Source organism: Lissotriton helveticus, chromosome 7 (genome assembly GCF_964261635.1).
Source record: "Lissotriton helveticus chromosome 7, aLisHel1.1, whole genome shotgun sequence".
Lineage (NCBI taxonomy): Eukaryota > Metazoa > Chordata > Amphibia > Caudata > Salamandridae > Lissotriton > Lissotriton helveticus.
In genome coordinates this window covers 530,130,548-530,142,275 of record NC_136068.1, presented here as the reverse complement: position 1 = coordinate 530,142,275, position 11,728 = coordinate 530,130,548, and the positions used below count along the sequence as shown (strand labels likewise).

At 41.8% G+C, this 11,728-nt stretch overlaps 1 pseudogene across 1 annotated transcript; it reads right to left on the bottom strand.

Moving 5' to 3' along the window:
• Nucleotides 1–1,882: 1,882 nt before the first annotated feature.
• Nucleotides 1,883–11,228, bottom strand: LOC144768717 (serine protease 27-like; annotated as a pseudogene). The gene is made up of 5 exons (XR_013598616.1): nt 10,936–11,228; nt 9,071–9,258; nt 7,306–7,561; nt 4,863–5,035; nt 1,883–2,491 (listed from the first exon to the last, which is right to left on the bottom strand). The product of XR_013598616.1 is annotated as a serine protease 27-like (transcript).
• Between the last annotated feature and the right edge of the window lie 500 nt (nt 11,229–11,728).

The window sequence follows — 11,728 nt, the reverse complement described above, 5'->3', positions numbered from 1 at the left end:
ATGTCAAAATAATTGCAGGAAAGTCAATAACAGATAAAGAATAGGGGGAGAAGAAAAGGTTGGACACCAAAGTCATTATATTGACATGAGATAAGGTCATTAGGCAGTAAACCCATAGCCTCCATCTTCATATCCTGATTCCTCAGTCTCTACTGCATAATTTCCATTATTGATATGGGAGTAATAATCCCGACACAGTGCAGGAGTAGAAATAAGGGTTTTGGGCAGCACATGAGCCTCTCACGTAATACCGATGGAACTTCATTACTGTTAGTCTGGCATCAACAAAGGCCTTTTGTTTTTTATAACACAAGTATATAATATTACATGAAGGGGCTTTAAGGCTTTTGTTTTTTGATGAAACAAATTACATATACTATACAAAGTCATATGCAGGGCCTTTATGGCTTTTGTTTTTGATAAACAATGTATATACTAAACTTACATAAATGCAGGGACTTTAAGTCTGGCCCTTAATGCATCGGTCTGCTGTGGTATCATTCAATTTTTGCTTTCACCCACCACAGCATAAAGCAAGGGGTCCAGGGTCAGCCCACGTCAGCCATTGGATTACAAGAGTGTGAGTGACAACGTTCTGCTCTTGCAGTGTGCACATCTGCGCAATACATACTTCCCCTCTCTGCCAGCCCAAGTTCAGGCGCCAATGCAAGGCCAAGGCCATTGCTTGTTTCTTTTGCTTCCAGCACCGCCAATGTACCAATAAATATGTTTAAAAAGAAGCAACATTGGTTCAAGGGAACCATAGATTAACTATATTCCACGCTTAGTTGAAGTATCATTTAAAAAAATGTTGTTCTGTGTGGCCACTAAAATTATTTAGTGCAAAAGATGCTCAATTTAAAATCCTACCATTGGCATAATTTACGCGTGACTGTTATGTTTCCAATAGAGTGATGGGAAATAAAATCCTTCAATATTTTAAAGTTCCATTTTCATTTTTCTAACCGGATATTTCAATTTATGGTTTGATTCAGCATTTTTAAGTATTAGGATTTCACGTTTTATCACTATATATAATATATACACAACCAGTTAACCAATAAATACATTAAGATCAGCTACTCAAAACAGAGCAAGTCCTGTCCAGTCTCGCTTTTAGGACCGCGGACAGTTTTTGTATAATTTTATTTTTTATCTCAGCCAGAAATCAATGTTTCTCATTACACTGCATGCAGAATGTATCTTAACTCATCCCTTCCCCCGAAAAATAAAACACTTTGCCAGATGTACTGTAACATGCGTATTGTCATCAAAGTATTTTATTATTAACAGCATATAGTAAATAACATGATGGGTTTATTTCATTCTCAGAAGCACCCTAGAAAAATTTACAAAATAAATATTTTAAATAACATGAACTGACCCAGAGGCCAGACATTACAGACATATAGGTTATATTGCATTTTTGCACAGATTTCACAGCAAATATGTTTTGGAAAAGAAGTGAGCAGTGGGCTGTTACAATGGGGTGTTCATAGAATTTCTATAGATTCTACTCAACGTTTCAAAAAAAGTAGGGTGTTTCAATTAAACGTAAATTTGCAAGAGAAACTAGTTCTAATCTAGAAAGGAGTGTAGGAGTTCTGGTTTTAACTCCTATAACAAGGATATGTCTCCGGTCTGAGTGTCTCTACATCTCTAATCCGTAGGAGCCATATGGGGCCATGTTGGCCCTCTGCCAGCTGTCTGCTATGGAGTCTACCCACAGTAATTTCATACTTGGAAGCAGCTCCTTTTTTCCATATTATCATCATATTTTTGGATCTTCTTACTGAAGTGTCCTGGGGTAATCTAGTGTCTACACTGAGATCCTGCGGTGTGCAAATAATCATAAGAATAAATAATGTAATATTAAATAAATATCACTCTATTTCACAGTTCAAATAGTGTCCCACACAATATACACGTAAGAGGAACGTTCTGAAGAGCGCCCCATACTTTATACCACATTCTTCATGTAACATTGGCCTGGAGTCCATCATACATACATGTATGTCTGTTTCTTCTCATTCACAGTGGTAGGGTTCCTTCATTGTGTTATAGCCTGTGAATGTACAATCGGTTTATACTAAGAGGATCGCCCCTTTATTAGCTCATTTATCAGGCGGGATTGGGCGGAGTTGTTGTTGGTTATGGATGATAAGTTGACATTTTAAATGTCACTAAGTTTTCTCAGGAGGATACTGGCTATGGTAACCAGGGTCAGGCTGACGGTGGGGAGGTGGGAATCAGAGCTCACTTTGGCAGCTCTTCCAAAATTCTGATGCACCAGGCTAGTGGCTGTGATTTTGACGTTCAGCGTGGTGCTATTGATCTCCGGCACCATCTGCTTGATCCAGTCGATGTAAGCAGGGATCCTGGTGTATACGCCTGGGCGGTTTGCCAATGCACAGCCATCCCCGAAGCTCGAGATTCCTGCCAGCAGCCAGGTCCCATCCTGTTGGCAGACCAGTGGACCACCAGAGTCCCCCTGAAAAGGATAAAGGAAATCATGCTATTGCTTCAGAACTTTACGTTTGCAGATATGCCCGCCCCAAGTCCCTCTGTAATTACAACCACAAGGACACAACTCAAATCAACATGTTTCACATCCAAGGCACACATGGAAAGTCTCAGCTGATAAATCTGTTGTTCTCCATGATGTCATAACTGACGAAATAACTGATGTACAATGAGATGGACTGTTAGGTCCATGATTCAGAGTATGGATTTTGAATTTAGCTTATATGGCATCATCATTTTTACAGTGCCAATGTGTTTTAGGGAGTGGTTAGCGTTTTGGTCGGGAGCCTTAGTTTTACAACAACAATTTAATTTCTTCATTAGCTTTGCACATAAAATGCAGGATGCCTCCGCAAAGTTCAAATTAATTTGTAATAATTTGAACGTGTTTTCACAGCTGCACTTACTACCTGTCCACTTTTTCTAAGAGTTCTAAATATCAGGTGTGACTACTACCCATTGTAACGATACTCGGTTTACCAATCACAGACTAATGTAAAAAAGAGCTGGCCATGCTGAGACTTGAACCATGACCTGCGTAAGCTGACATATGTCAACAATGAGGTTCAACTCATTGAGAGATTAATGTGAGAATTGCCCATGTAATTTAGTTTTCAATCCAAAGTCACCCCATCCTATGTTCTACTGCTGGGGAACTCTGAGGGCCAAGTGACACTCAGCAGACATCAGCTGTTCTACAGAGAAGGCAAATTACTGATAGTCATTTAAAGCTTCTTGCCACAGTGCCCTGCCAGTTGGGCTCTACTCGTGTCAGGAGGGCAGACACCACATCCAACAAGCAATTTGTATTTATGTATAGACTTTCAAGAAACCTTCAGTGGTGATGGCTCTGGCGGTCAAAGACATAAGAACACCTCCTGTGGGACTCATAATTCCAGTCAGGGGGATTGCTATCAATTTTTCAACAATTCATGCTTCATAAAGGATTTGTTGCATCTAAACCAGCGATCAAGAGGTCATATGATGCGAAAATCATAGGAAACCATGGGGCATATTATCAAGGGGGTTTATATCCGCTTTTTTGGCTTTAAAAGCCAAGAAAGCGGAGATAAAATTATCTCCCTATTACCTAGCTGTCGCTAACACCAGTTAGCGACAGCTAGTAGCAGATAGCGACCATCTTGGGCCCCACTTTGCATGTCAGTGATATTTATCACTAATGACATGCAAAGTGGGCGTGCCAAGATGTTAGCGACTGGAAACAGTCGCTAACATCGCTATCTCCTATTACCAACTTTTGGAGATATTCGCGCTAAGCGCGAATATCTCCAAAAGCTAGCACCTGCCCTGAGCAGTTCTTAGCCATGTTATCCAATGGGAGGTGGATAACTTGGCTAAGAGCATTAGCTCAGTAATGCATGAATATCGCTGACTTTTCAGCGATATTCATGCATTGCGGCCGTTTTTTATCGCATTTGCGATAAACCTTGGTAATACCAAGGTTTATCTGCGATAAAAATCGCCGCAGCTCAGCGGTAAATTTTTGTCTCTAACCAAGCAATAGCGATAATTATCGCTATTGCTTGGTAATATGCCCCCTTTGGACTGCCAAGTACCCCCAATATACGCGTTTACAAGTGAGTTTCACACAACCTCACTCTTAAACCCACCTATGCACAACTTAAAAAGTACATGTTCTTGGTGTTTTCACATTTAATAGAGCAAAATCTCTTTGTAGAACAACCAACACACCCCACTCCTTAAAGCACAAACATTGAAGGATAATAAAAATCAAAAGTGAGAAGAAAAGGTCCTCAAACATATCTACCTATACATCTTCAATTCAGAGGCAGGTGACAGATTTTAAATATCCTATCATATAATCTGAAGTTTTATCACTAAGGTGCTTAAATGTGGCGTTAAAATATGTACATTTACAGTTCCTTTCTATATCTACATTGATAATGTAGTGGCAGTAATACTGTGAAATAAACATTGTTGAATGTCGATATTATTGTAGTCAATATTGTGGAACAACCATAAATCATGGTTTCTGCCACAATGAAGAGGGTAAAAAAGAATGGGGCCAATAAAGCTGATTGGATACATCATTCTAATGTGTATTACAGTGTCTTCTCCCATGGAGCTAAAAATTGAAAACAATAAGGTAAAGACTCGTGGTGATTGCTTTTGCCCCATGAAATGTTGAAAACATTTGCTCTAGGCGCAATATATAGTGTAGTGGTTCTTGGAAACTCACTAACTAGCTTCCCAACTGATTCATCCAAGAAAAATCCCATAAAACCAGTTACACAATACGCAAGCAAATTGGAGTTTTCAATGTTCAACCTGGAAGCTTAGTTAATGATTTAACTCACCTTGCAGCCATCTTTACCCCCTTCCACATATCCGGCACATATCTTATCCTCTTTCACCAGACTGGTGTTTTCATTCAACAAGTCATTCTTGATGTGGTAGAGCTCATCACATGTTTCGGCATCAATGAGGGGCAGCTTGGCCTTCTGCAGGATACCAGGGGAAGGGAGTGCCTCTGCAATGTACAAAATAGGCAAATGTTAGGCTTCTCTCAACAATGCTACTCTTTAATAAGCTCTGCATGTCTCACTCACCCCCTTTCCTTTTGCACTAAATGTCCTTCACGCCTCACTTTTTTTCTTAACCGCATACGTGCGGCGGCTTTTCCCGCTGTACGCGGCGTTTTTTAAAAACGTGCCTTACATGACGAGCTCAGCTCGTCATCAGCGTGCGAGCGGCGCAACTCATGACGAGCTGAGCTCGTCATCAGCGCCGAAGTGGTTAAGCAGCCATCTTCTAACCATCCCCATTGTCACGCTGGCTTTTAGTATTCTTCCCCCTTTGCCAGCCCTGCTGTGCATAGTCATTGATTTCCTTGTTTTGGGTATCTGAATCATGCTAGTAATTCATATATACTGAATTTGGCATGACGTTATTGTGTTTCTGCATTATTTAGAGAGAAGAGAAAAGTTTATCAAAATGCTGCTAGTTTGTTTCATTTTTGCTGTGGCCAGGTTTTCCCCAGAATCCACCCTTTTTGTCTGGAGAAACTTGAAAATTATGCTATTTTTGTCCCAACTAATAGAATCAACGTCAAATTTGAAATGTATGCTCCATATTTAAAATTACATTACTGACATACACCGTTAGCCCACAAAACACGATGCAATCAAATTTGGAGGAAGTTTTGAGGGCTGTTCAGTTTCAAAAAGTGACGGTAAATTTCGGGAATGGCAGCAGTTTTAGTTCAAATGTCAAATATAAATCTTAATGTATGATGACTACTGTGATCACACGTGAAATTAAGTAATTTATATGGTGTGCATTTATTTACATACAGATTTTTTTACTATGCCTAATATTAAGGAGTAACCAGTTTCTGAGCAATAATTCTGGCAGTTGAGGAAAATTGTCCTTAAGTGGATTACCAGATTTTTACAGGATCACACAATTTGGTGAGTTGAGGAAACAGGCATAAGAAACCATGGGGCATATTTATAAGAAAATGGTTGTGCATGGTGTAATGCCAAATTTGGCAAAGCCGCGCTCTGACATTTTCAAAACGAAGGGATGTGTTGTATTTACAAAAATCAGCACACGCCTGAACTTCCTCTAGCGCTGGAGCTAAAAATGCTGCCTAGTGCCAGTGCAGGTACCCTTGCGCCATGTTACAACGGTACCTGCGCTGCAGGGGCTATTGTTTATGTGCAGGAAGGGACACCATCCTGCACATAAACAATCTTTAAAGGCAATTTGCTCTTTCTATGAGCAAAATATGAAATTAATAATTTCTCCTCGTATCGCCATCCTAAAACCAGATTTTACCTGGCCTTAGTTTTTGGCTCTGCCCAAGCCTTGTAAATCTGGGGCAGCATTAAAAAGCAATGGGTGTTGCAGTGGAACACCCACAGCAACCACCACTGCACGCCCCTTAGCTGCAGTGGACTGCTGCAGTACGGAGCATATTTAGAAGCTACGTTAAGTGGCCTAATGCCACCTTGTAAACACAAGGTAGAGTGCAGCACCACCAGAGCGTTAGAAAAAGTGACACTCCGATGGTGTTAGAGGCTTGTAAATATGCCCCGACGTCTCCTGGTTTCATGCCTGACAACCATATCACACAACCAAGTGTGCACCAGTGGAGATTTTATTCAGGAGGGACCGCCGCTGGCTCCTATCTGTCACAGTTTTTGGTGCCATGACATACATTTATTTACGATACTGCTAACCTACCCCTTGCGGTAAACAGCCTTCACCACAAAGTTTTTACTTCGTCTTACATTTTACTCTAATTTTTTACATCGTAAAGACTGTTGTCATGCAAGTCTTTATGACACAAGACAAAACCACCCACAAAACCACCCATTTGAGGGTAATTTAAAAAGGGGGTTTGGGAGGTCACCCATCCCACCCAAACATTATAAAATGTTCAAAAAGCACCAAACCTGTAAACAACAAAGGCAATTAATGTATAATTTTTTTAACATTAGGTGGCAGGGTAATACTGTGACAGGATGATTTTTCAGAAACAGCAAGCATGGTAAAAGTATGCATGGTAGTGGAATGCGTGGAGAAAGTGTATCTAATGTGAGTGAAAATAAATGCGTTGTAATGGTATGCGTTGTAAAATTGGCGATGTAAAGATGTGCATTGTGAAGTAAGGCGTGGTAATATCATACACCTCCCTTACTTGCCATGAGAAGCTGCAAAGTAGGGTTCTGCTAAAATACAGGAGATAACAATGGTGCATGCTCTGGAGGGTCTTCCATGGCCAGATCCCCTTACCTTGAGAAGAGATGTACCCCCAGCCGGTGACCCAGCAGACCATCCCAGTGGGGAAGTGGACCGATGAGTCAGGGAGGCAAACGGGCATGATGTAGTCGGTGAAGTTCACAGGGGTCTGCAGCTCCACGAGAGCAAGGTCTCCAGGGGATCTACTCTGGAAATCGTAGTTGGGGTGCTGTCTGATGGTCTTCACCTTCGAGATCACAGCGTGGGGATTGCTGCCGGATAGCTGCAAGGTCCCGAGGACCACAGATTTGTTCGGGACGCGCCCTGAAAGAGAACAACAGATATGTTAAACACTCTAATCACAATTGTACTTTTGGCTTCATCAATAATGCTGGGAAACTATTGTGTTTATTTCGACTGTTGTTTTTCTTTTCTCCTGAACCTCCTTCCTATCTAACATTGTGATGCATAAACTCTGCGTCCTCACCCCAGCAACCCCTTCCCTTTGTGGTGTGTTGACCCAGACAGAGCACTGCAGATGAGTAATTACTATTATGGGTCACATAGTTTCACTGAAATTCATAACCTAATCCAACATAGTGAGGGAAGGAAGCTAAGCTGCAATGCTTTCTCCCACCCACACAGGTGTCTCGCAAGGGTGTAAAGTAAGCCCTTGCAGGCCCATGGAGCAGGGTGGCTGGCCCCTCTAGAGTGTCCCAGAGTCGAGCACCCTTGCATGCCTCGGAGGTCGTGTGAATAAGAACATTTATAGCAGCTTCTTACAAAACTGTGCGTTTGCCGATATGTTGTACTGTACCACTAACTGGACCGACGGCGTTTGCTTCTGGAATGGATCCTAGGGGTTTACTGACGCCAAATATTTCCCATTCATAGATTTAAGGCTTATCATAGTCTATAAATAGATGTATTATGTTTTCCATTCAAAACATTTCATGGCATGATATTTCAATGAGAAATTAAACCATAAAAAACGTGCAACGGGAACATTTAGAGCAGAAACTTGAGAAAGGGAAGGACTGACTTTAAATAGTGGTGGCCTGAATTGTGGCATTGATGCTGCACGCTATCTCCTATGTTAAAGGGACCATTCTGTGAACGATGACACAATAGTTCGCAAAATCAAAGTGGACATCCTCAAGCAAAGGAACATTCTCGCATGCTTATTGTTGCTGATTGTTAGAAATGTAGGTTTGGGAAAAGCGATTTTTTTTGTCTAGAAATGTAGGATTGGGGAAAGCGATTTATTTCTCTATGCTGTATGGCCCCTTTAAAAAAATACTCTCACACCATATTGAAATCACAATGCGTTGCTGTTGAATGCACTTTCCACCGCAAAACCAATGCAGACAATGTTAAATTGGTGCAGCACAATTAAATCTCAGTACATAAATTGCTGGGAGTTGTTTTCAAATGGGACCTGCAGAAGGCCAATGTTAAGGCATGATTTTCTGTGTTGAAACATCCGTGGCTACAAACAGCTAAAAGCCAAGTAACATTGTGAACAATGGCTGCCACGACTAATGCATTGTACTGCTGCCTGAATTCTATGGATGGTGCTTGAGGGGAGAACATTCTGTCAAATGCAGTAAATGGCATGAGTGTTTACATGAGACTTGCATTTTCTTTGGAGTAAAGTTACTCACATATGTGCCTCTTCAGTACAGTAGACAGAGCTATAGGAACATTAATGGGCATTGCAAAGTTCATATATGGAGCTGTTGTTGACTTAGGCGCAACAATTTCTGACCACACCACCAATCCCCTTTTTGCCTTCATGAGATTCTAAACGTGATAGGATATGAAGAGGGAGCACGGACACTTACCGTCTGAGGCAGTGAGCCGCGGACAGCACCCATTTATCCGCTATGAGGACACCTCCACAAATATCACGGTCCGACATGCGGACGCTGACTTGCCAGGGCCACTCGCGGCTGCGGGCATCTTGTCCTCCAACGATCCGGCTCTGACCTCTGGATCTGCCGCAGACTACACAAAGGAAGAAGGAAATGTGTTATTGAGTCTAAAGTGACATTTACAGACACATACAAAAAATGTCTCTTCAGCCCACTAATAAGCAAGACATTTACTTTCTTATTACTATAACAGCATTTTGCACTCATTTGAGTGTGTGCGGTGATCAGTTCTTCAATTTGTGCTGGAAGACACAGGTGGTGGCCACGAGCACAATTTTTTTGAGTAACAAGACTTATTTTTTTATCATCAGACTTTGAGCCAGCGCTGGAAAGAGAAAAGCAGAAAGGAGGAAGCAAAATATAATAAAACTTTGACGAAGGGAGTAATTAAGAGTGAAATAAAGAGATAGCAAGTCTAGGTTGATGGAAGAAAGAGGCAAGAGGTGGCGTAAATGATAGCGAGCTTTGGCGTGCTCTTGAGAAAACAATGAGGACCCCTGATCTATTTTTAACAAATTAAGCATTGGTGGACATTCTGACCAATGGCAAGAGAAGTTTAATAGTCCCTCATATGTTAGGGAATGCTGTGATGGGGACAGTGAACTGTAGGAAGCAGGAATGTCGTGGTCATGAGAAAAAGACGAAAATGTATGTCCTTTTTATGTTAAGAGTAGGTATTTTGAGTAGGTGCTAGCCTCTCTTGTGCAGTAGGCTGTTATATTATGGTAGTTTAAAATCATTTGCTGTTTTATAGTCAGTTTAGCTGAGTAGGAACACTGCAAGGCCTAGTGCCTGGGGAAATCTTCTGTCCCCACACACTGAGTGATGTTCAAATGACAGTGCTAAAACGGGGAAAAGGCCTAAGGACTAACAAGCACTGGCAATGACAACGTGGCTGGTGTGCACTGTGTCAGGAGCTCGACAGAGGGTCAGGTAGTGCTGTCTTCAGTAGGACTTTGGTGGCGAGAGCAGTTAATGGAGCTGTGAGCCTCTAGTGTAAAGCCTCTCCCAGGAATTGAGAAGCTGCTGCTGACAAATGTGCGCTGCTGTTTGTAACAAGGAACTACTTTACAACAAGACCAAAGCCATAATGTAAAATCAAAGGCACAGTGTGTAACCATCTGAAAAATTCTGTGACCATATATTGAACGTATTAATGTTTGCAGCAGACAATGTTACAGATCAGAGATGTGATGGTGCGTATGATAAGTAGGAGAAACCAGTCTTGATGAGAATCGTGCTACGCTGGGTTGAAACATATCTGCATGACCGCTGCATGCCTTGCTCAGGCTTCATTTTAGATACATATATTTTGATCTGCCATTGCCATATTTAACACAGCACTAGATGCATTAGGCTGGGAGCTAATTTGATCACAATTAGAATGGATGGTAGCAACCATTGACCAAATCAAAGTTCTTAAAGATTGGATAGATGTCAGAGTCTGTCAAATTTTTACCTCATTTACAGGAACCGCTGTGACGGCAGTTTCCGTCAAGGCTTAACTCTAAGTAGGTAGGATAGTTACTCTGTCAGGGCGATACAGTATTTTACTCTGTTGCCCAAAATGAGTGCAATACAAACTCCATAGTCTAAATCAGGCCCTTTGTCTTGTGTTGAGGGAACTTTCAGATCTATCCTGATTGCTCCTGGCCTTCATGTACAATAAGCACAAAAGGTAAACGCTTACCACCTTCTTTGCCTTCGTTGAACTGCCCTCTGTTTATTATAGGTGGGCAGCAGCACTTACCGTTGTTACGGTTCACGTTGTTGGGACTGGAGTCAAAGGTCATGATGTCAGGGATCATGGTGCTGGGCGCTGAGCGGAGCGAGTTCGCATGGCTGTTGCCTGCAGAATAATGACAAGAGAAGCAGTTAAAAGTGGGCAGTAGGATCTACTTTATCACATGCGCGTAGACCAACTAAAGATACATCCACATTTCAAGAGAACAGTCCTGTGTCTGAACCACCATGTTTGGTGCCCCGCACTGGTAATGGGTCTCCAACTCACATGCCACCTTTGTCCTTCAACAATGGCCCAGTAATCCCACCTTGGCAAAAAAAAGCAAAAAAAAAAAAACACTACAGACACAAATTGAGAGGTGTTACTGCTCCTGGGATATCTGGTGTTTTTTTTAAATGAGCGCTCCCCGCCCATCCACCCGGATCATAACATACATTGAGGACTGTTTCCATGATTAAATGTCTGGAAATACAGGTTTACTTGTGAGAACCAGTGCAGACACACCGATTCCTGTATGTTACCCCTCACTGCACCGGGGACTATAGGGCATCAACTCTTGTCCCTAAGAGTTCTGAAACTTGATATTACCGAAAATAAACGTCTCCTCAATACCTGGTGCACCGGGTCGTACTGGGTCAGGAAATAGGCCCAGGCACCCAATTAGAATTCTCACCCGTTAGCGAATCGGATGGCTAAACAGTAACCCACATTTTCAACCTGGGGCAGTTTTGAACTTGGAAAGATAAGCTATAAATAGGTGTTTTACAGGTATAGAAGACTGCATGGATGTGTGCTTGCT